The sequence below is a fragment of the Mustela lutreola genome, chromosome 12 (genome assembly GCF_030435805.1).
Source record: "Mustela lutreola isolate mMusLut2 chromosome 12, mMusLut2.pri, whole genome shotgun sequence".
Taxonomy (NCBI): domain Eukaryota; kingdom Metazoa; phylum Chordata; class Mammalia; order Carnivora; family Mustelidae; genus Mustela; species Mustela lutreola.
The window spans coordinates 90,929,787-90,953,523 of NC_081301.1; the positions used below are offsets into that span (position 1 = coordinate 90,929,787).

General features: G+C 46.6%; 1 protein-coding gene across 2 annotated transcripts in view; it reads left to right on the forward strand.

Annotated features, from left to right (window-relative positions):
* The first annotated feature begins 698 nt into the window (after window positions 1–698).
* The window catches only part of KANK1 (KN motif and ankyrin repeat domains 1), a 193,539-nt gene continuing 170,500 nt past the window's right edge, over window positions 699–23,737 (forward strand). Inside the window, exon 1 of one of the 2 annotated variants that reach the window (XM_059143268.1) lies at window positions 699–809. The gene's annotated coding sequence lies outside the window, so the exon portion shown is untranslated. The remainder of the gene's footprint in view (window positions 810–23,737) is intronic. The other variant, XM_059143270.1, reaches the window with a different exon arrangement.

A 23,737-nucleotide genomic window follows, 5' to 3' on the forward strand; every position in this document is an offset into this window, starting at 1 on the left:
CACGCTCGTGTCCCCCCCTCTCCACCGAGGGCTCCGTCCCGGCCCCACCCCCCGAGCCGGCCCGGGGAAAGGCGACGGGAGGTCCGCGGCCGCCCCCGGGCGCGTCCGGCTCGGGCACCTGCAGGAAAGCCGAGCCCTGCGCGCTCCCCTGGGGCCGGGAAACCACCCCACGCGCGCAGCTTCTGGGCGGAGGGCTGGGAGGGGGCAGTGAAGAGGCGCTGGCGGCGGGTATTAGCCGTGATCCCTCCCGGGCGGGGACGAGAGGTGGGAACGGACTCAGGTTTCCCCGGGGTGGGGCGGACTTTTTCGCTCCCTGCGGGGAGAGGCAGGCACCCGTGGGCGGCAGGGGCGCGCCGGGCGGAGGGCGCCGCGCGGATCGCGGCGCTCGGGGCAGGGGCCGGCGGGCGGGGTGAGGCGGAGGTGCGCGAAGGTGCCTCGTGGGCCTGGTGGAGTCGGAGCGGCGCGCAGGCGCACTGGGGCCAGCCCGCCGGCCGGGTCCCGGGGTACAAAGAGGCGCGGCGCAAAGCCGGGGTTCCCGGAGGTGTCCCGAGCCGCCTGGGGAGCCCTCCCGCCCGGCCTCGGGGCGCCGCCACGGTCGTTTCCCGCGCCGTGGCCGAAGCTCGCCCGCCTCCCCGGACTCGGTGGCCCTGCGGCGGCGGCGGCAGGGCCCGGAGCGCCGCAGTCCGTTTCGGGGTTTAATTCTGGCGCTCGCACGCGGGGCCGGCTCCGCCCTCTCCGCCCCGCCCCCTCCGCCGAGGTCCGGGAGCCGCGGCCGGGCGGGCGCCGCAGGTTGGGGAGCGCGCCCGGAGGTGAGTGAGCCGGGGCTGCGCCGCGCCCTGTGCCGCGCGGGGTGGGCGCGGGGCGCCCGGACCCCGACCCCCTGGCGCGGGCCGGCCAACCTGGCGCGCGCCGGGGGCGCTCGGCGGCCGTGGCGGTGGCGGAGGGCAGCCCCGCGGGCTCGCGCTCGCCCTGCCTCCCCCGGCCGCCTCGGGGCGGGCCTAGGGACGGGTCCGAGAGAGGTTGCTTGGCGCGCGCTGCGGCCGCGGGAAAGTCCGGGCTGGGGACGGGAGGGTGGCGAGCGCGCCGCGCGAGGGTCCCCCGGGCCCTGAACTAGCCCGGGACGGGGTGCCCGACCCTCCCCGAGGCGGCGCCGGCTGAAGTTCTCGGCTCCGCTCCGCAGGGGGACTGGCGGTCGACCTCTTTATCTCTGTGTCCCAGAGCGCCAGGTGGCCTCGGTCGCCCTCCGCCGACTCCGACATGGCTCCGGCCGGCTGGGGTCAGAGGGGTCGGGGGGGTGGGGTGGGGGAAGGGCGGGGGAGTCGGGGCCTCCGGGTCGCGACCCGGGCTACGGCGCGGTCGGCTTCTGGGCGGTCCGCGGCGTCAGGTCGGCGGAGGGTGCGAGTGCCCTTGAGCGGACTTGGTCCCCGACGTCCCCTCCGCGGGGCCACTCGGGCAGAAACCTACGGAATCCTGCGCTCCGTTTCAAGCCTGCCACCGCCCCCTGCTCACTCTGCCCCCTCCACCTGGGTCCCTGGGGAACTTTCGGAGGCAGCTTCTCTCGGGGTCCTGCGGGTCGGCGGGAGCGGCTCTGCACCGGGGTGACCGGTGAGGGCTTCGGCCGAGTTCGCGTTCCGATCAGTCTGTGGCGTCCCCCAGTGCTCGCTGTCTGCACCTCATGTCTGCGGGGTTCGTCTCGTCGTATTAATTAATGAAATACATCAGCACGACAGCCCTGAGACTAACAAGGAAGGGTAATCATCCAGTGTAATTGTGTAGTTGTGCAGTTTCTGGTCCCAACTTAATTCCACGCATCTCTGAGTTGGATGGAAATCAGAACCCCCTTCCTCTTTTTTAGTTCGTGGATTTAGTCAGCTTGATTTTTAGGAGATGCTTAGTTCATCGACCAATGTTCGTTTCATCCAGCTTTCTCTGCTGAGGAGTGGGGCACTCTCACGTTGTGTTTATTTTTAAAATTGAGATACGATAAACATGCCATCAATATACCCTTGTAAACTGCTCAGTTCCATGGATTTTCATATATTCACTAAGTTACACCGTTATCACGACTAGTTCCGGGACATTTTTATCACCCCCAAAAGAACCCCCGTCCCCATGAACAGTCTCCTCATTTCAACCTCGCCCAGCCTTCCTCCTTCATTTTAAGGAGGTTTTCCCAAGATAGAGATAGAATTAGACACGAAGAGATTATTAACTTCAGACTTTCTTCAGTTAATGGATTTGGGGGAAGGTGCTGCTGATGAGGCAGTTGAAGAATAAGTGGGGGCTGTCTCAGGTGAGATTAGTGTCTAAGGATGCAGGAGAATTTGCCCCGTGAGGGAATGATGGCCTCCTTCAAACACAATAACAGGAGGGATGCATTTTATCCCCTGGGGGGCACAAGGGTGCTTTGGGGGCACTTTGTCAAGTGCATGAACACTTCTAGTTGAAGTTCCAGCAAAAGTGAGTTCTGTTTTGTGTGTGTGTGTGTGTGTGTGTGTGTATGTGTTTCGGGGAGGGGGGGTGGAGATGATAGAGCAGAAAAGGAGCAATGTTTAAAAAATAGTTTTGTTTTAAATCATCCAAACTGGCCCCCAAAGAAATAAACCACAGGCAGATGGCCCCTGGAATCGATACAGTCAAGACCTAGGTTCATTTTGTGAGAGTCAGTATTTGCTCACTCATAGTACCACGAGCTGATGTGCTCTTGCCTTAGTCCCCTCGTCCAGAGGAGGAGAAGGAGGGTGGCCAGGGGGTGTAGCTGGAGTAAATTCAAGGAATGGAGGAGGAGGTAGGTGAAGGGCTGACAGGGGCTGTGCAGGTGGGAGGGGAGGCCTGTAGGGTATGAGGGTTCAGAAGCAGCAAGGGGGAATCTCAGGGAAAAATTACAGACACGTCACTCAGGCATTTGCTGGACTATTTGTGCATGTTGTAAAAGTCTCATTTTAGAGTTGCAGCTGCCCAAATGACAGCCACCTCCATACTTCTGCCCTGCAGTCAAAGAAGCTAGGTTGGTTTCGAATGTTTCGGGACATTTTATGCCTCTGTTGCATAGGTGACTTCGCTTATAATCTCTATTGTTTTGTTTTGTCTTGTTTTTAAATAATTGTTAAACTATATAACACCTACCAGTCGTAAATGTCTAATATGACGCATTTTCACAGTGAACATAAACTTGTAACTTGCATTGAGATCAAGGCACAGGAGGTTGCCAGACTGCAGAAGACCCCTTCTGCTCTTTTCCCATTCCTTTTTCATCCCACGGTAACCAGTGTCCCAACCCATAGATCAGTTTTGGATGTTCTCATGCTCTGTGGGCAGGGTATCCTCTAGTACATGTTGTTTGTGTGTTTTTCAATCTGGCTTCTTTCTGTCAAAATCACGCTGGTGAGATACAGCCATGTCGCGTGTGGCTCTGATCCAGTCATTATCTTTGCTGTCCAATATTCCATTGTGTGACTGTGCCCCCGAGTAATTTATCCATTCTAGGGTTGATGGGCATCTACATGGTTTCCACGTTTTATCCATGGCCAGCAGTGTGGCTGTGAACATTCTAGCACACTTCTTGATACAACTGTGCACATTTGTTTAGGGTCTGTTCTCAGAAGCGGCACTGTGAGTTCTAGACTGTTCAGTTTAGAGGACTGTGCCAAACAGATTTCCAAGCGGTCATTTGGTCAATACTCTACTAGCAGCATGTGAGAGTTCTGTCCTGTGTTAAACTGGAAGAACGATAAATCTACAGAGTTTCACAAATGGGCGAAGGGTGACCCGTATGTGTCCCAGTCTAGCAGATGGATTTTTCTAGTTGTGTGTACTTCTAGTGTTTTCCATGGCGGCTTCTGTTTGTATGATATCCTGATAGTCAATTTGGTATTTTGTTTGTCTTAATATTGTTTCAATCTCCGTAACTTTCTAATTCCTGCACACATCCACAATCCCATGGGCAGGCTTCCATTTAATAGTGCCCCCAGCATTAGAAATGAGTATTACTTTTTTTGGACTTGAACTGGTATATATTCCTAAAGAAACCATCTTTGTGCATATATCCCCCCCCTTTGGGGATCATTTCATAAACTAGAGTCTTTGTTTTTTATGGCTCTGGTCCTGTTGTTAAAGTACCACCGGCAGACCTCAGCTGTCCTTGAATCTAGTATAGAATTAAAGTAACCTATAAATTGCTAATATGTTACCCACAAAAAGGCGTTTGCCTAATGGTTTAAATTGCTTTCAAAGTAACGGTGAAGTTGACCCCGATACCTGCTTTTTAAGTAGTGTAAATGGGACTGTTGTAATTTCATTTGCCAGTCACCTATGATTTTTCTTTATGTGATGCTTTTTGCCACGGTACTAAGCTGGGACTTTTCAGGAGTACCAGAGGAATCACACCATTAAGCTGCTGGTTGTCCGGAAATTATGTATGAAAAATTAAGAACACCAGCTAGGCAGATTCCTTACATGTGACAAAGGAGTGTTTCGTTCATTTTCCAGATATTGAGTATTTCTCTGAGTTCTGAATCCAGAGCGGTCTTTCTTGCCTGAATGGTTAGAATGGGCTTCCCTGAAAAGTAAGATTTGAGCTGAGCTCTAGGGGATCCTTAGAAATTGGCAAGGGAGTAGATTTCTCCGAAGAAGACACCACTGAGTTATCTCAAGAAGAGAGCTGAACCGTGCACAGGCCATCCTGGACAGTGGAAATGATGCTGGTCTTTGTCTTCTTTCTCTGGAATAGAGGGAAAATCAGTGAACTACTATAAAGGCAGAAAAAGTAATTAGAGCTTTTAGGGCAAAAACTTTTTTACTTTCAAGTCAGCATCCTGGGGTTCGATCACGAACACTTGCCAAAGGTGACCATGTAGCGGACTGCTGCTTTGCCTAGCTCTGGCTCTAAACGCACTCTTTCCTCTCAAAATGCAGCAAAACTCTGCCTGAGTTAAAGGCTGCTTCACCACCTGGCATGTAGAATAAGCCAGTAGCAGTTTGCCTTTAGTAAATAATAATGACGTTTCTATTTTACACATGGCTTGGTGGGGGCAATTCAGAGACTTAGACCCTGGCAGAGTTCATGGCAAGTGGGGAGGTAGAAAGATACAGAATTGTGGTAGGATGCAAAAGGATGGAAGTATCTGCTAGTAATGGCTCACTCTGGACATGTAAGGGGTGAAAAATATAATGTTGAGAGGTTTGTGTGATATTGAAGGAGACTGGGCCTTGAAAAATTATGTGGTAGGGATTAGCGCAAAGGGCATTGCATTTTAGGGCCCAGCTTTAGAAGCAGTGAGGCAGTCTGGTAGAGCAGGATGTAATATTTGGTTGGTCACGCTCTTGGAGACTCAGGGGAGTGGCAGCTTGAGATCATGCTCTCTGTCCAGTGACTTCTCGCTGCTGAGGCAGCCCCATGATCTGTGTGGAAATATTGTAGCTCTGGACCCGGACTTGCTGATTTGAATATAGGTTGTGCTGCTTGCTGTGTGATCTTTGCCAAAGTTACTGAACCTCTCTGTGATTCTGTTTCCGATTTATAAAAAGGGGATAACAAAAGCACTCCCCTCATGGAGTCACCTGAGAATTAAGTGAGTTGAAATGATAGAGGGGGGCTGGCATGTCTCCAGCTCTTGAATTTGGAGTGTCCAGCACTTGATTTCGGGTGAGGTCACGCTCTTGGGGTGCTGGGATCCAGCCCTGCGTCCGGCTCCGAGCTCGGTCTGCTGGAGATTCTCTTCCCCTCCCTCTGCCCTTCCATTCCTGTACACTTGCTCACTCACTCTCAAGTAAATAAATCTTTAAACGAAAACCCAAACCATAGAGAGCACTTAGAAGACTACTTGGTACACCATAAATGCTAAACACATTCACTGTTGTTTCTTTAATTTTTAATTGTTTAAATTTCTAAGATAGTATTTGGACATAGAATAATGCAAACAACAAAGAAGCATTTAAACAAAGAAGCATTTAAAGGGCTCCTTTCTGATCCCTGTTCAGCTACAGTCTCTTATCGGGTGTTACTGTTAACTCTTTCCATTTTTAATTCTTTTGGCAGTTGTCATTGAGCAAATGACCTCAGACTTCAGTGGCTTGAACAGGTGTTTCATGGTATTTTGGATTCTGTGGGTCGGGGATTCAGGCAGGGCTTGGCTGCTTCTCTTTGTGGTGGTGAGGTCTCTGTGTAGCACGCCCCTGGTGAACAGGGTGGTCTGGAAGGTCCTAGAAGGCTTTGCTGCCGTGTCCCATTCCTTGGCAGGGATGGCTGGAGGGCTGGCTCAGTGTTGATCGCTGCCCAGAGAATCTACTACACATGACAGCTTCAGCCTGATGGTCCTAGGTAGTTGGACTACTCACATGGCCACCAGCTTCCCTCATGTATTAATCAGGGTTCTCTAGACAAACAGAACAAATAGGATGTATGTATTTTCATAGAAAAATATGTATTTTAAGAACCCAGGGTTCACTGATTAAAATGTTAATCTCATCCCCAAATAGTCTCCAGATGGACAGATACAATTCACTTGAGCTAGAGTGCCTCAAGAGAACCAGTTAGAAGCTTTGTGGCCTTTTATGACCTAGTCTCAGAGGTTATAAATATGACTTTCCTTTCACCAGTCTCTATTGATTGGGTCCATCACAAAGACTCAGACTCAGGGACAGGGGACATGGACCTGCCACTCAGTGGGAAGACTGTCAGCAGATTTGCAACCAGCTGCCATCATGTACCCTTGATTTCAACAAATTTGGCAGTATCCATTCATTCCTGCCAAGAAAGAAAGGGAATTAGTATTATCCTCATCTTTCCTCTCTTCCTCTCCCCTCCGCCTTCCAATTTTATTAGATTATTTTTATCTTATTATTATTATTATTATTATTTTTAAAGATTTTATTTATTCATTTTACAGACAGAGATCACAAGTAGTCAGAGAAGCAGGCAGAGAGAGAGGAAGAAGCAGGCTCCCCGCTGAGCAGAGAGCCTGATGTGGGGCTCCATCGCAGGACCCTGGGATCATGACCTGAGCCGAAGGCAGAGGCTTTAACCCACTGAGCCACACAGGCGCCCCTATCTTGTTATTTTTAATTCTCTTTTTTTCAGTAACCTTTATAATTTTAAATAAACCATTCTGTACTTGACAAGGCCATGAAGAAACGAGATTTGTTAGAGAGAGAGAGAGTGTGTGTGTGTGTGTGTTTAGTAGAAAAGAACAGAACTAAGAGGAGACCTAACAGAGAGGCTCTTATAAAAACCCTCCACTGGCTAGATGTGTGAATTGCTGGGGAGCATGTCCCCTGAGGCGCACAGCAGGTGACCTAAAGCAGCAGTTATTTTCTCTTTGGCTTTTGGATGCCTGTTTGCTTTTTTCTTCCTTGAGCTTTATGTTTCAAGTATGAATTCGTTCTCACTGATGAGGAATCTTCAAACAGATACACTGTTGAGTTGTATATTTGTGTATGGATACATACACCAGAAGGACCTATCAGAACTAAGTATGCTCATGCTTTTTTCATTACAGAAGCAATCAGTTAATTGGAAACAGTTACATATTTCAGACAGTGTCAGGAACCCTGTGGCTCTGTTGGAAGGTTGGCTTTTTTTTTTTTTTTTTAAATTAGTTAATGGAATTGAGAAGTGGGGCTTAGTTTAACCCTCAGAAGACATACTAATCCCTTTTTATAATTATCTGATCTCCTGAGAAGCACACAAAAACCTCCATTCTTGTTGGTTTACATTGTCGTGTATTGCAGATAAAACTCCTTTTTATATAATTTTTGGCTTCATTAGAGGGAAGAATGTAAATGTGTTGATATCTGCACTATGTTTTTGGCTGAATTTGTTCAGATTTTGTTGGTGATTCTGACTTGTTCACTGTTGACCTTGGGAAAAATATGAAAAAATGATTAGAGCGAAGGTCGAAATCGAGCTGAATTCGTACTCCCTCTTTCTTTCTCTCCTCTCCCCTGCCAACCCCTCTCCCTTTCTCCTCCACCCTTCTCAACAGAACTGCTCTTTCCTGTAGAAGTAACTGCTTAAGGGTAGCCCTTTTTAGGGGTGCTGATTGTCCCTCTTAGGTGATGCTCTGAGTCACTTGTCTATCAAATTCTGGCTCATTTCTTCTCCCTCACACAGAGCCACACCCTCGGGGTAACCCTCTGGTATCCTAGGTCACTTTTGTCTATGTGTGAAGGTTTTTAATCGCAGTGTGTGTATCCTTTTGTGTCTGGCTTCTCTTTGCTTCGGGCTGTGCTGTGTTATCTGGCTACGGAGTGTTCTTGTGGTTGGTTTGTTGTGTCCCATGGTGTGCTGTACCACCAATGACTCCTCCTCCTAGAGACCTGCATTGAGTTGCTTCCCACTTGGGACCGGCACGGACAGGGCTATCACAAACCAGTCTGCACCCGTGTTCTGGCCGATGTGTGTATACAGTTGTGTTGGACGCACACCCGGGAGCGGAGCTGGTGGCCGGACCGCTCACAGGTCTGCTGTGGTAGAGACGGCCGGAGCGGGGTATCATGGATATTCTCGTGGTGCTGTGTGAGTTCCACTGGCTCTGATGCTTGTCACTGCCCTTTGTCTTGTTTTAGCCGGCAGGTCAGTACCTGTTCTTGAATTCCCCAGACTGATGAAGATGAGCACCCCAAAAAGGGCTCCTGTAACATGTGCTGTACTGTATGTCAGAGCATAGCGAGATACGCACCATTAGACTAGTTCAAAGACTCATTTAGAGATTATATGTCAGCTTTTTGACTGGTCTAGCTCTTCTCTCTCTCCATGCTGTAAAATTCCGTTCTCATGGGACTTTCTCTTCTCATTTGGTAGGAGATGCGTGGCAAGAGATGGGCTCATAGTAAAAGTTAACAAAACTTTACGAATGCTTTCTACCAGTTCTGAGAATTAAGGCTTTCGGTATATTTGAAAGCTGGGATTTTGCTCATGTCATCTTACTGTTTGCACTTTGCTGGTTTAAGTCAATCCACTGGTTTTTGGCATTTACTGCGACATTTTTGTAGGAGAATTTGTCTAAGTCATGCTCTGCATTTGGCCAGGAATTTTTGCCATTTTTAAGAAAATGCAGTGAGTGGTTTGGATGAAACTTAAAATGATTTGATATGCCCGTTTGTTTTGATTTATTTCCTTTTGAAATTTCATCCCTCAGCTTCCGTTTAAGGGGCCTGTTTTATCTTCTCCGGTGTTTCTTTTTGAGGATCGTATCCCTCTTTAGGAATGCAGCCCCGCTTTGTACTTGGTGCAAATGTTCTCTCCCCATTATATATCACTGGGGCGTTGCTGATCAAGGGAGAGGCGCTGTTTGTCTTCAGCACCTCTAAGGTATTTGTGGTACTGTTTGGCCTGTTGGTGGCAAGATTAAATCCTGGGTGGCATAGCCTAAAGGGTCTTTAGAAAACCCAGGCTTCTGACCTCAGGAGCAGAAGATTTCTCTGCCTCCAGAGACCCACCTTTGGATCCCCTTTCAGGGTTACGTTCGGGAGCGGTGTTGGGGGTGGGGTACAGTTTGTAGGATCTCTGTCAAGGAGAGGAGGTTGGAAGAGAGATCATGGAAGCTTACTTCCTGCAACTCAAAGTTTCTTAGCCTGGGTGGGGTTTCAGTAACAATTAGGAGATACAATTCAAATAGTTGACTGCTATGGAAGTTTTTGTATATTGTTAAATTATTTTTTAAGTTGAGGGAACTCAAGACGAATCCTTTCATGAAGTCACGTGAACTTGTGTTCCAGTATGTTTTTGTTGGCAGGAGGAAGGGGAGTCCTTGTGGCTCTGGAGTGGGATCTGAGAATTGTTTGTAAAGCGGAGAAGGGCCCGTGCCCTGCCCTCAGGCAGGGAGGCACCTGCCTGAGGAACAGCAGCGGGGGCTAGTTACGGAGTCGTCGTGAAATAGAAGAAGAACGACTAGGTCACACTTTGTAGGCATTCAGAACTGTTTGTTGAATGAATATGCATAATTATATCCACCACATACTGAAGTTGCCAGATCTGCATGGAGGTCCGACCCATCAACTGTGGCAGTGGTCAAGGGGCTCACGGTCTGGTATCTCATTGATCCTTAGGTAATAAGGAGTTCTCTGCTTCCATCAGCTATAGTTGAAGCATTTTGGTTGGAAAGAGATTTGTCTTTAACAAGATGTGGCATGCTGTACCACGCCCCTCCCCCTCCAGGCATCCGTCTGAACCCAGTTTTGTTCCCTGCTGTTCCTCCCTATACACCCTTCCTGCACGTGTGTGTGTGAACTTGGGGGCACGGGGATCCTATAAGGTACCCTCCCCAAGTTCAGTGGACTCTGTTTTGTCAGGAAAATTTTTATATTCAATTTTTTAATAATTTTTTTATATTCAATTTTTTATATTCAATTCCCATTTATTTATGGCTCTTGGGGCCATGTGATCTCTTCAGTATGAAAAAAAGCAGCAAGTTCAACACAAAATAGAGATAAGACATGCAGAGTAGGGCAGCACCAAAGTAGGGGAAAAGGCAGTAGCCAAAGGAAGAGGTGAGATGCTCAAAGATGAAGAACTTCCTGGCCCGCCCGCCGCCCCCCCCTTTCTGGGGAATGACTCCGGTGTTAAGGTGGGACATACAGCTTTCCATAGGTGATCCCCCCTTTTTTTAAAAAGAATTCTACTTTTATTTATTATTATTATTTTTAAAATTCCCTTTATTTATTTATTTTTATTTATTTATTTATTTATTTATTTATTTTAGAAAGAGAGAGAGCAAGCAAGCAGGGGAAGGAGCGGGGGGAAGGAGGGGAGAGCCCCGAGCACAGCCACACTGAACAGGGAGCCCGTCGCGGGGCTCGATCCCATGGCCCCGAGATCAGGACCTGAGCCAAAACCAGGAGTTGGACACTCAGCGGACTGAGCCACTCCGACGCCCCCAGGAGCGTTTTAATCAATTTTTAGGTTCATAGAGAAAGAAAACTGTCTCTTTTTGTTTGTTTTTAGGCTTATTTTAGCCAGCCCCTAGAAACAAAAGGCTACTGTTTGGATAATCACGGGAACTGGGAGAGCCTAATTGGAAGGACTTGCTTTTCCTTTAGTCACATCCCTTGAGCTCATAAAGCTCTTTCACACCTTCCAGAGAAAGTGTCTCTCACTGGGAAACAGAGTGCTACTGTGCCGGGCTGGGTGCCGCCTGCGGCTCGGCTCGCTGGGAAGGGGTGGGAAGGGTGTGCCAGCTGCTCACCTCCTGAAGTCAGGAATGAGTAAGAAGACCTGGAGGACTTTGAGCCAATCCAGAACCATCAGAGAAAGGAGCTTTACTACAATGGGGGGGAGGGTGTCATTTTTTTTCCTGTCCATCAGCTTTGCCAGCAAGTGGGGAAATACCGTTTAAGGGCACGACATTTCTATAGTTTAGGAATCGTTTTCTTGGGAACTTTTTCTTTCAAAGAAAAAGTGTTATGAGCCTCTAGCCTCACATCCCGTTTGACCAAATAACTGTGCTTCCCTGTGGATCTGATTGGAGTCCCGACTTGAAGCTGTTCCTCACAGAACCAACCCACAGGCTGGTTCGGGGTGCTGAGTGCCTGGAAGCTGTGTTTGGTCCTCAACATCTCTTTCTCTCCTTGACCCTCGATGGCCCAGCGCAGCTTTATCTCCCCAACGTCCTTCCCTGTTTCTTACCTTTGTTTTTGGACTGCTCAGATTGAAGGCATCCGATTCCACACAGGGCAGCGGGCAGGAGCCTGGGCTGCTGGGTCCCAGCCTTGCACTTCCTGCCAGGGGTCTATTTCCTCTGCCTCCTTGTGTCTGAAAGGAAACAATCTTACTCTGCGGTGGTGTTTAAGTGTGTCTTGGGTGTGTGAGTGTGGGGCGGAGGGGAGGCAAGGCAGCGGACGTAGGGGGGAATACAAAGGAAGGCGGGTCTAAGATACAGTATGTCCTGACTCTAAAACTCCCTGAAAGAGCATCATAAAAGACTGTCCTGTTTGCCCAGGGCCAGAGGAGTAGAGAAGGGGTTACGGTCCCAGGTAGCGCACAGTGGAGCGGAGAACCCTGGGAGCAAGCGAAAGGGCAGAGACAGGCGCAGGAGCCCCGACTCCGAGCAGTGCCTTCTCCTCTCTGCGAGGTCTTCCACACTTTTGCCCGAGGAATAGCATCTGTCTCGGCCCGTGATATGGGGGTAACAAGATGTATTATACAGAGAAGCGAAGCTGATCAACCAGGTCATGGGCATGTGTGCCTCGCCCGAGCTTTGTTGAAATCTGCATCACTTGGGAAGCCTGTTGCCCTGCCTGCTGCCCCAGCCAAGGAAGCTCAGTGGTTATGCAGGATCCCTGGTTATTGAGGTTGGGGTACTAGTCTCTGGAGGCACTGGGGTGGGGAGAGATGAGATGCGTTCCTGGGACCCCAAGTTGGTGCTCTGCACTTCTCTTCGGGCAATGTCTCCATACGAATGCTGGTTCCGCAGAGCTGTGCTGGAAACATGGCATGGGTCTTTGAAGTGGTGCAGGCCATTCATCATCTAGAATAATGTTTCTAAGATTAATGCATAAATACTGTTGATAAACTGTGGGCAACACTGCTGGGTGTTGAATCAGTGATTCATTGTATCTGAAGCTTTGGGGGAGTGAGGAGAGTGACATTGTATTCATAGTCCAAGGCCTGTGCAAAAGCTGGGTCCCATTCCGTTAACTACTTAGCTTTTCTTAAATCAGTGACTGTGGGGACCCAGAGGTTGGGTCTTTTTCTCACAGCAACATGCACTGTTTTGCCTTTTCTTGTGTTCATTAAAAGGAAGAACTTTCATTTAGCAGCATACATGAAGGGTGGAGAGGCAGGTCACAAAGTAGAAGGTATTTGTCATATATCCAATAAGCGGCTTGTCCAGAATATGTCAGGGAGAACTACAAATCAACAAGAAAAACAAAACCTCATTTTAAAAATGGGAGAAGGGTATTCCATATCACCCGTCATCAGGAAAATGCACATTAAAACTACTATAAAATACAACACATATTCAAATGGCTCAAATTAAAACCAACCAACCCTAATAACCAAATATTAGCGGAGATAGGAAAAGCTCTCATTAGCTGCTGGTGGAAGTATAAACTGTATAAACTGGTTAGTCACTTTGGACTTAAAAAACCTGGACAAATACATACCCTGTGATCCAGTGATTATCCTCCTGGATATATGTGTCCAACAGGAATGAGTGTATATGTGCACTAGAAGCATTTGCAAGATCACTCCTAATGGAATGATAGAAACTAAGAGAAACAGTCCAAATGCACATGAATGGGTAAATACATTGTGGCAGGATTATGCATGAAATATTGCACAGCAATAAAAAAGAACAAAGTGGTGCTGCACAGAAAAACATGAATATTGAGACATTATATTGAGTAATGTTATAGATCTTATATTGAGGAAAAGAAGCCAAAAGTGTACATATTGTATGATTTCTTTTTTAAAATTTTTTTTTTTAAGATTTTATTTATCTCTTTGAGAGAGAGAGACACACAGAGAGAGAGAACATGAGAAGGGGGAGGGTCAGAGAGAGAAGCAGACTCCCTGCTGAGCAGGGAGCCTGATGTGGGATTCGATCCTGGGACTCCAGGACCATGATCTGAGCCGAAGGCAGTCACTTAACCAGCTGAGCCACCCAAGTGCCCTGTATGATTTCTTTTTTATGAGGCTCAAAGAGGGGCAAAAATAATCACTGGTGAATAGAAGAATAGGGCAGGGGGGCTAAGGTCAGGGGTATATTGACTAGGAAAGGACATGAGGGGCTCTGTGGTCTGGATGAAGTTCTCTATCTTTGACCTAGTTGCCGATGAAATGAGTATTTCATTTGTAAGAATTCCTCATGATAAGTATTTAAGATTTATATATTTTTTAAAGATTTTATTTATTTGTTTATTTGACAGACAGAGATCACAAGTAGGCAGAGAGGCAGGCAGAGAGAGAGGAGGAAGCAGGCTCCCCACTGAGCAGAGAGCCCAATGCAGGGCTCTCTATCCCAGGACCCTGGGATCATGACCTGAGTGGAAGGCAGAGGCTTTAACCCACTGAGCCACTCAGGCGCCCCAGATATTTATTTATTTATTTATTTATTTATTTATTTATTCATTTATTTTTACTTCATTGTACTTTTTTTTCCATTATGTTCAGTTAGCACCATATAATACGTTATTAGTTTTTGTTGTTGTTTTTTTTTGTTTTTTTGTTTTTTTAAAGATTTTATTTATTTATTTGACAGAGAGATCACAAGCAGGCAGAGAGGCAGGCAGAGAGTCAGGAGGAAGCAGGCTCCCTGCTGAGCAGAGAGCCCGAAGCGGGGCTCGATCTCAAGACCCTGAGATCATGACCTGAGCCACCCAGGCGCCCCCATCATTAGTTTTTGATGTGGTCACTGATTCATTAGTTGCTTATAACACCTGGTGCCATTTCCTCATTTTGGAAGTTTATTAAGATCAAACATTTAAAAATAAATAATTCAGGATTTACGGTAAAACAGATAGGCTTATTGGCTGCGTAAAAAGTGAAACTCATTTAAACTGACTTAGACAAACCAGCATCATCAAGGAGTTTTGGGAAACCAACCAGACCACAGTAGCCCAGCCAGTCCTACTGGGAGTGAGGACCGGAAACGGATTCCTGTGGGCACTCATGGTGTCTTGTCTCCAGCATTTGCACCATACTTTGGCTTTTCTCTGCAGATTACCTTTCTCTGCTTCAGCTCACCTGTGGTAGGAAATGGCAGCCCAGCCCTTGCTTCTCCTGACTCCCGTCTCTAACCTAGCTGCTCTAGCCCTCTCTCCCTCCCTGCGACTGGGCTTAGCCTATGCCTCCTTTTTTCTCCCTGGGAAGAGGAATCATTCTGTGATCCCATCAGCTGTGGCCAAGGAGGCTGGGGTTGTGTAGGAAGCACCACAGTAAATAGCCAAGGTTAAGAACGGGTGGCTTTTTCTAAAAGGGAAATGTGTGTGGGAAGAAAATGGTCTCCATGCTACCACGTGTTCTCCTGCTGAATGTCTGCTCCCACTGATTTTTTTTCTAGCCCCAGTTTAAAGCAGGGAAGAGGAGTCCCCAGGAAATTCTTTGCTACCTCACAACCAAAGTCAGACTCACGTTTGTCTCCAAACACCCCATCAGCTTGACCCTGATATTTTGCAAAGTGTTCCTGAGCTAAGCTTTGTCAAGATCCCTCACAAACTAGCCTTGCCGAGGGACCTACTACCCTGGATCTTTGGGGGACTATAAAAGTTTCCCAAATGCATGAAGTTTCACACCTTCCGGATGTAATTTTCTGTCCAATTGTAGGAAATAGCGTTCCTAACTTGATTTGAACTTAGTGTGAATAGCCTTCCTGTTAATTACTGTGGACTTGCTAACCATGGTGGAGGGAACCATGGCCCCCAGATTCAGGACTTTTCAAGGCAGAGTATAGCATTATCTCTCTCCCACTCTTGGGTCAGCTTAGTCCTAGTAAATGTTAGGAGTTTCTCTGGTCATCCAGCTTGCCCTAGCCCCATCACAAATTTGCAAGAGACTGTGCTGAATTTTTCCTTTGGCAGTGAAGTTTTTAAATGATTTGCTGTATATGCTCACCAGAGTAGCCATGAGAAGAGTCTTTAAGCATTGTTTTTCTTTGGCTTCTAGAAAAAAGTTTGAGAGATCTAGTAATTTTCATCAAGTTAGGTTTTAATGGCTCAGGTCTTATTCATATAGGTAAGATTTCCAGGCAGAGGCTAATACGAAAAGGCTAACATGAACCTGAACTTTTTGGGGATTGATTTCTGCATCCCATAAAATCCCAGACAATTACATTTCCTTGTTTTGCTGGGAGACTGGTTTGCCAGTTAAGTTTATAACCTTGATTCTTGTTTTATCCCCCAATTAGTTAGAGATTAATTATGTGTCTTAGGAAGGGTGAGCTGTTGAACCTTATCTTCTTGGAACCTACCGTTGTTCTCAACAAGGTTTTCTAAAGGTCAGTCAAGTAACTGAAGTTTTCTCTCTCTTTCTAAAGCACGTATTTATAAAGTAAAAACTTTAATTAGAAAAAGACCTTATTTCCAGTTTATTACGTATGTTTTGCGGATGGTCATGGAAATTCTCTGGCGGTAAGACCTGCATGTCTTTCTGCATTCATTCAGCTGCCCTAGGTACTAATTATTCCATTGATCATTAAAAGGTTTTTTTTTTTTTTTTTTTTTTAATAAGTGATGGTTTCATCTCTCAGCTTAGGCTACATGATACTCAGGGACCTAAGACACCATTTTAATTTCTTCTTCGCTCTGCTCCAAAGGTCTTCTGTATTTTAGCTCCAGATCTGGGTTGCGTGAGCCGTCCCGTTCTGGGATATGGTAGAGGGTGAGAAAGGAAACCGCCAATCCATTCGTGGCTCTTAATGCTTCCATTTGTATGTCAGTCCTCGTATTCACTTGACTATGGTAAGTTGCGTGGCTAAGCCTACCAACAGCGGAGTAGGGAAATGAAATTAACTTTTCCATCTGGAGACACTGCAAGTCACGTGACAATGGGAAGTCTGTTCCTTTTGCAGGGAGGGCAGCAGATGACTGAAACAAAACCACAATTTACCACAATGGAAAACAATATTTAATTCTAAGAGGTTTAATGGCCTGTATGCTGATTCAGAAACAGAGTTTCGATTGATGACATCTGTATTTGGGGGTTTGTTTTGAAAGTTGTGCTTCAGAAATCTGCCTACATATGGAAGACAGGGTCTCATTTTTATACAGGACTGATTAATCTTTTATGAGTTGGAGAGCTGTACCCACAGTTTGGGAACTTTCCACTCATTGTTTCTTAAGGGTCTGGATCTGCATTTAAACAAGAAGTTACTCTTCTTACTCTCTTGACTTTTGTATCTTGATTTTCTCTGTGTTACTGCTATCTTATTGGTTGATTGTCTTTTGTTTAATTGCCTGAATTAATATGGTTTTGGCAGCCACTCAAAGGCAGATGACAATGTAAAGAGAAAAATAGGAGCCTTCTGAACTGAAATTTATTAGGGCTTAGTCAATCTGTCCTGGTATTTTTCTTGCAAAATGAAATTGCTGAGCTGTTGCTGATATCCTTACTGGGGAATTTCTGCCTTAGTGTTGAAAAAGGACATCAGAATCCTTTGAAGAAAGATGACAAATTGCAATTATTCTTAATGCAAGGTAAAAAATGTCAGTGCCTTGAGTGGTTATTTTCCCGTATGCATGTTGGGGAGATTCAGAACCCTGTTTTGGGGGCAGGCAGGGAACCTTGGCCATTCTTAAGAGTTTCATTCTTGCAGCCTTTAGTGGAGTTAAGGCATCTGTTTAGGTAAGAGTCTTGCATAGATTTTTTTTTTTTAAAGATTTATTTATGTTCTATAGTTAAGAGGCTGTTATGACTTGTCTCCTTCTCTGCTTTTGTCAAGCCACGAGAGACCCTTAACTCTAGGGAACAAATTGAGGGTTGCATGGGGGGAGATGGGTGGGGGCTGGGCATTAAAGAGGACACTTGATGTGATGAGCACTGGGTGTTGTATGCAACTCATGCATCCCTGACCTCTCCCTCTGAAACTAATAATACACTACATGTTAACTAACTGAATTAAAATAAAGTAATTTATTTACTTTAGAGAGAGAGAGCGTTCATGCATGAGTGGGGGTAGGGGCAGAAGGAGAGGGAGAGAGAGAGAGAGAGAGAGAGAGAAAACCTCCGGTGAGCACGGAGCCACACTGGGGGCCTGATCTCATGACCCTGAGATCATGACCTGAGCCGAAATCAAGGGTCGGCTGCTCAACTGATGGGGCCACCCAGGTGTCCTTAGTTTCTGTAATTTTGATAAGAATGCCAAGATTTTTTCTGATTGCTTTATTCTTTAAAAAGGTGAGATGGAATTGACACATTGTGTTAATTTTAACTGTATAATATAATAATTCAGTATTTGTGTATTTTGCAAAACGATCACCCCAGGAAGTCTAGTTAATACCCATCACCACACGTAGTTACAAATTTTTTTCCTTGTGATGAGAACTTTAATTGTTTATTAAAGTTTTAAATTTTAATTCTAGTTAGTTAACATAGTATTAGGATGGTTTCAGAAGTACAATATAGTATATTCAGTATATTATGTATTTTTATATATATATTTTATATATAGCTTTATATGTATTATATATATATTTTAAATATATATATTTTATGTATTTCAGCAGTCCTATACATTAGTGCTCACGATGATAAATACACTCTTTAATCCTCTTCACTTATTTCGCCCATCACCCTGCCCACCTCCCCTCTGGTAACCACCTGTCTGTTCTCTGTAGTTAAGAGTCTGTTTCTTGATTTGTCTGTTTTTTTTCTTTGTACACTTGTTTCATAAATTCCACATCGGAGTAAAATCATATGGTATTTGTCTTTCTTTGACACTTGTTTCTCTTACCTCTCCTCTCTTGATCCATCCGTGTTGTTACACATGGCAGTTTTCCATTCTTTTTTTATGGCCAAGTAATATTCCACTGTGTTTATATACCCATTTTCTTTATCCATCCATCTGTGGATGGACACTGCGGCTGCTTCCGTGCTTTGGTGATTGTAAATAATGCTGCAATAAACATAGGGGTGCTTGTATCCCTATGAATTAGTGTTTTTGTACCCTTTGGGTAAACACCCAGGAGTATGATTACAAGATCTTAGGGTATTTCTATTTTTAACTCTTTGAGGAGCCTCCGTACTGTTTTCCAGAGTGGCTGCACCAGGTTGCATTCCCCCCAGCAGTGCAAGAGGGTCCTCTTTCTCCACATCCTCGCCAACACCTGTTGTTTCTTGTGTTGTTGATATTACCATTCTGACGGATGTGAGGTGATCTCATTGTGGTTTTGATTTGTATTTCCCTGATGATGAGTGACGTTGAGCATCTTTTCATGGGTCTTTTGGGGCCACGAGAACTTTTAAGACTTTTAAGATCTATTCTCTGCAACTTTCAAATAACCCAGCATTATTAACTATAATTGGCTGGATTTTAAGGTAAGCAGACCAGTCCTCAATGGATAACACTTAATCAACCTCAAGTATTAATGAAAACTAGGTTTTGAGACATAGTGTCCATTTATGAAATTCTAAAGGATTCTACACACCAGTCCCAATCAAGTATTGGGTGATTGTGAATGCTGCTTTTCCTTTCCCTCTGATTTCTCTGATCATGTTGGCATGTGTTATGTCCTGAGGGACAGGAAATAATTTAAGGACTAGCCACAAGAGACCCTAACACAGTGCATGTCTTTTGTGTCTGTTAGGGGCCCTTTTATGAAGAAGCATTAGAAAAGTTGCCTTAGGCCCCAGTATTAGAAAATGGTGATTTATTGAACGATATGAATCTCATATGAGACTATGGTTTGACCAAATGTATGTCCTGCTGCTGTTAAACAACCGTGTATACCTTCAGGATCGTCATTTTCCCCAATTTAGACTTTGTTTACTATTCCATAATATTTTCCTTTGTTCTGAATCTGATATTTTTCTTCTGTTTTTAAAATTAAGGTAAATACAGTTCAGTCTAGTTTTGAAAGCTGCCTGAAGCCCTCTTTGGAGTGAGGTTGGATATACATGCATGACTTGGTGCGTTCAAACATTTCAAGAAGGCCCTTCATGTACATGAAGTGTGCGCAGAGAGAGGAGAGCTCAGTCACCCCTCGGTCTGCCCTTTGTCTCTCTTGTTCTCAATAATAGATGTGCACGCTCAGGGGTTGCTGGGGTCTCCGGCTCTTGGACTCAGACTCTAGGCAAGAGACCCTGTCGGGGCCCTTTTGCTAACGAAGAAGGGGCTCGTGGTGTGCTATGCGGTCTGCGATGCAGGCCCAGGACTGCGAGTGGGTTGAAACTGGCAGGAGGCAGTGGGATAACGGGCACGTGGGCAGGAGCAGCTGGGGAAGGGCCTGCACACCAACTTTGGGGTTGGAGTTCATATTTTCCAACGAGCTGCTTTGACATCTGACCCTGGTCCCTCTGCAGACGGTGATACACTCCTTGGGCCGGGAGTGTGTGCCTCTCTGTGCTCTCCTGGCCTCTGGTCTGTGACCTGCTCTGGCTTCTCCTTCACCGCCCTCCCTCGGTGTCCACGGCTCTCGGTGTTCAAGACGGAACTGGCCAGAAGCTACACGCCCGGCCTGCTGCACTGTAGCTGCTCGAAGGCGTGCTTCCCCTGAACTTGGACTTGGTGCCCTTTGCTGTTACTGATGGACGTGATAAAGCATGTCCGTGTTACAGTTTCCGTACACTTGCAGGTTCTCCTCCTTGCTCACGGGTCATTCCTTTCCACTTTCCTTTGCTGCTGCTTCATCTCCTTGATTTTCCGAGGCCCGAGGGCTCCGTCCTCGCTGTCTTCCGCAGACTCGCGCGCGCTCGGTGCTTCGAGTACGGTGCATAACTGCGGTGAGTCTCGCATTGATTTCTCCGGCTCTGACTTTCCCCCTGAAATCCATGCTTGCTCGTCCAACCACCTCCTCCTGTCTCCACCTGGAAGTCTCCTGTGGCCACCACAGTGTGGCCAGAACAGAATTCCTGCTTTTTCCCCAAACTGGTTTTTTTCCCACAGGCTTTCCTGTTTCTATTGTGGGCAAAACCCTCAAACTCTGTATTCCTCTTCACTCGCTTTTTTCTCTCACTCCAGTCCATTGGCAGATCCTGCTGACTCTGCCTTGGCAATTTACCCAGAGTCCGCCCCCTCCCCACCTCCACCCTCCTCTCTCTCTCGCGTGAATCGCAGCAGCAGCCCCGCAGCTGGTCTCCCTGCGTCTGTCCTCGTGGTGCATTCTCCGCCGTGGTTCTTTAAAAACATCTGGGGCCTCAGTCGGTTAAGCGTCTGCCTTCGGCTCTGGTCATCCTGGGATCGAGCCCCGTGTCGGGTCCTTGCTCAGTGGGGCGTCTGCTTCTCCTTCTGCTTCTCTCCCCACTCGTGCTCTCTCTTCCCCCGTCTCTCAAATAAAGAAAATCTTTAACAAAAATTAAAAGCAAAGGTCAGGTGGTGGCACTTTTCTGCTAAACCCTCTGTTGGCTTCCTGTTTGCATAAAAGGAGAAGTTTTTACAGTAAACTCTGGGACTGTTTTGACCTGGGCCCTGGGTAGTCTCTGACTTCCTCTGCTGTACTCCCCCGCCCCCTTGCTCGACAGCGGGGCTCTCCATGGTCTTCCTCACACTTGGCTGTGTGCTTCCCCTTAGGGCCTTTGCACAGGCTGCGTCTCTGCCTACATTGTTCTCATCTCGGTTCCTGCTCAGGCTGAGCGCTCGAGTCCCCAACTCAGAACCTTGACTGTTGGTTCAGAATTGAAATCAGCCTCCTCCTGCCGCCCTTCGTCCCCCTGAGTCCTTCCTTGGCCTTTTCCCCGTAGCATAATAGCATATCCTGTAACTTACCGATTATGTCTACTGTCCGTCTCCCCCAGCAGAATATGGCCCTCCCCGGGGTAGGGCTCTTGACTCGATTTGTTGGCTCACGTACCCCAAACTCTGAGAACAGAGCCCGGAAACCCAGAAGGGGCTTCGTAGGTACGTGTCCAGTGAGCTGCTCCTACGGGTTCACTGTGCCGTTCACGGTCCCTCCTGTAAGGAAATGTATGTTTCAATTCATGTTACGAAAAGAAAATCTATTTCCCTGATGAACAGGGACTTTTAATTTCTTCCGCCAGTTATGGAAGTTGTGTAACTCATCGTATTTCCATTTTTGTTCTGGCTACCAGGATGCCAGGAGCTAAGTCGTAAGGTCAGTTGCACCTCGCTGTGTAGGTCAGTTGCGCCTCGCTGTGTAGGTCAGTTGCGCCTCGCTGTGTAGGTCAGTTGCGCCTCGCTGTGTAGGTCAGTTGTGCCTCACTGTGTAGGTCAGTTGTGCCTCACTGTGTAGGTAAGATCATCCAGACCTCTTCTCCTTTCCCCTCCCGCCAGCCTTCACTTGATGAAAAGTTACCTGGGAGTTCTTCTTATTCTTTGACGATAACTATGCCTTTTATCGTTAGATCCTTCAAGTGACCTTTGGGCATAAAGGGTGTATAAGAATTCGTATCCACAGGGCACTTGGGTGGTTCCGTGGGTTAAGCCTCTGCCTTTAGCTCAGGTCGCGATCTCAGGGTCCTGGGATTGAGCCCCGCATCGGGCTCTCTGCTCAGCAGGGAGCCTGCTTCTTCCTCTCTCCTTGCCTGCCTCTCTGCCTATTTGCTCAAATTTAAAAGATATATAAGGGTCAAGTGAAAAGCCTCCCATTCCTGCCACTAGCCGTATATTCCCTCCTCAGGAGCATTCAGTGTTCTTGCTTCTAAAGATACTCATAAGTAAAAAACATGAAATAAAAAAGTATAAAAACATTAAACACTAAATACTAAAAAAAAAAAGACTAAATAAAGTGTGTGTATTGTCATATTCTACCCCCTTTTAAAATCCCACATATAACGTACTTTTTTTTTTTTTTTTAAGATTTTAAAAATGTATTTGACAGAGATCACAAGTAGGCAGAGAAGCAGGCAGAGAGAGAGGAGGAAGCAGGCTCCCTCCTGACCAGAGAGCCCGATGCGGGGCTCAATCCCAGGACCCTGAGATCATGACCTGAGCCGAAGACAGAGGCTTAACTCACTGAGCCACCCAACCTCCCCCTCAACCCCTCCATAACATACTTTACATACTGTTACGCACCTTGCCCTTTTCCTATAACCAAACATCTTGAAATTTCCTCTGTATAGGTAGAGTTTTTCTTATATTTTTATAGTTTTAAACAGAGCAGCATAGTATTTTCTTCTTACAGATACTCTGTTTTGTTAAGTAGGTCTCCTTTTGATCTTGCCGTTTGCTACAATGCTGCAAGAGATGACTTTGCACGTAGATTATTTTGCTCACATAGGATACAGTCCTAACTCTGGGGTCCCCAGGTGGAAGGGTACGTGGCGTTTGTCCTGGGAGGAGATCCCGCCCCAGGTGTCTTCCGTAGAAGCCGTGCTAACGTCTGTACGCTCACCAGCGAGGTATGTAAGTGCCTGTCTGTTCCCATCCTCACTGGCATGGTGGGTTGTGACGCTTGTTCCTCTTCGCCAATCTGATAAGGGAAAAACAGCAGCTCCTGTGGTTTTAGTTTGCTGTCACTTAGGAGGCTGAGCGTCCCCTCCTGAGCCCGGAGGAGCTCTTCCTATTTACCTTCCTCTGAACTGTTCTGTCCTTCGCCATTGGGCTGTGAGTGACCAGTTCATGTCACTTACTGTCTAAGGGAAACGAGCCCCGTGTGACGAGAGATGGAGATGTTCCTAGTTCACTGCTCATCTTTTGACTTGGTTTATGTGACATTTCTCCATGCAGACAGTTCTGTCAGGTGCCTTGTTTTAAGGCCTTTGAATTTAATACCATAAAGAGGAAAAGGCCATCCTTACTCTAAAATTACTGTCTTTTATTTGTCCAGGGCTGCTTTTCTTACTTCTTTGCTTTTAGTTTTTATACTTACATTATTCATCCATCTTGAATTTATTTTACAACGTAGGATCCCAATATGCTTTTTTTAGATGGCTGCTGGTTTTCACAACCACTTACTGAGTAATCCATTTACCTCCTTTGATAGGAAATGCCACCGTTATCACATATTAAATCCCACATGCCTGTGTGTCCATTTTTTGATGTTTCTCCTCTTTTGATCAGACTTGATATTCAGGTTTTATTTGGGACACTTCTAATTATTAAGGGTTTTCTAATCTATGTTGGTGTTAGGGAGAATTAGGTTTTTTATTTTAATTTAATTTAATTTTATTTTATTGTTGGTGTGG